This window comes from Acyrthosiphon pisum, chromosome A2 (assembly GCF_005508785.2).
Source record: "Acyrthosiphon pisum isolate AL4f chromosome A2, pea_aphid_22Mar2018_4r6ur, whole genome shotgun sequence".
Lineage (NCBI taxonomy): Eukaryota > Metazoa > Arthropoda > Insecta > Hemiptera > Aphididae > Acyrthosiphon > Acyrthosiphon pisum.
The window spans coordinates 67762472-67763622 of NC_042495.1; the positions used below are offsets into that span (position 1 = coordinate 67762472).

The 1151-nt window shown below is 21.1% G+C and overlaps 1 protein-coding gene across 1 annotated transcript in view; it reads left to right on the plus strand.

The window, feature by feature from the left end:
• Positions 1 to 1151, plus strand: part of LOC107883042 — a 4481-nt gene that overhangs the window by 2499 nt on the left and 831 nt on the right. The window lies entirely within an intron of this gene.

Here is a 1151-nt window from a genome sequence, read left to right on the forward strand (position 1 = left end):
CAAAATAACTAAAATAGTTATTCCAGGTTTTTTAATATGTGATTTCGTCCAAATTTGAGCTTAAAATGACTATAAAAATAAATTGCTCATGTATTTTTTAGATTTTTTGGTAACAGAATTAACTACTTAGGTGGAATCTTGTTTTACATTTTTAATCCTTAGATATAAAAATTGAACATTTTATAAATTTTTAACTACGAAATAATTATTAAATTTTAAATTTGATACATTTTGTAAAAATTCGATCTTTAAATGCTTATAAAAAAAAATTGTACCTATGTATTTTTAATATTTTTCAACTGATATTGTAACAATATATCAGAAGCTTTGTATTAAATTTTTACACTTTTTGGTCCAACAGATAAAACTTTATTGATATTTATAGAAAAAAAAAACTAAAAAAATTAAAAACTGACCATGTCCGTAAACAGCTCAAAAAGTGTCAAGTTATTTTCAACATTTCATCGTATATAGAAAATACTAATATAAACATTCCGTAAAATTTTCATGTATCTACAGTTATTCGTTTTTGAATTACAACAAAATAAGGAAATCGCTACATGAGAAATCGAGTGAATATCCAATGTAAAAATTTGAATTTGACTTTTTTATAGATATTTTTTGTTTGATAAAGGTAGATAATCTTATAAGGAATCTTGTATTACATTTTAAAATCTTAAATTTAAAAAGAAAAATTTTTACGAATTCTTATCTTAAAATAATTTGCTAATTTTCGTGATTTTTCCATATTTTGTCAATTTTTGAACTTTAAATGCTTATAAAAAAAACTATAACTATAAGGATTTTTAATATTTTTCATCTGCTTTTGAAACAATATACTAGGAGCCTTTTATTAAATTTTCAAGCTTTTTTGATCAACAAATAAAATTTTATTGATATTTTTAGAAAAAAAACTAAAAAAAAATGAAAACTGACAATGTCCGTAAAGAGCTCAAAATAAGACAAAATATTTTGAAAATTTTATGGTGTATAGAAAATGCTAATATAAACATTCAGTCAGAATTTCATGTATCTACGGTCATTTTTTGATTTCAAAGTTGTTTCAAAGATTTCATAGGTACTAATTTAAAAATGAATTATTATATGAATTATCATATGTATTGACAAACATCATGACAAATGTTTTAATA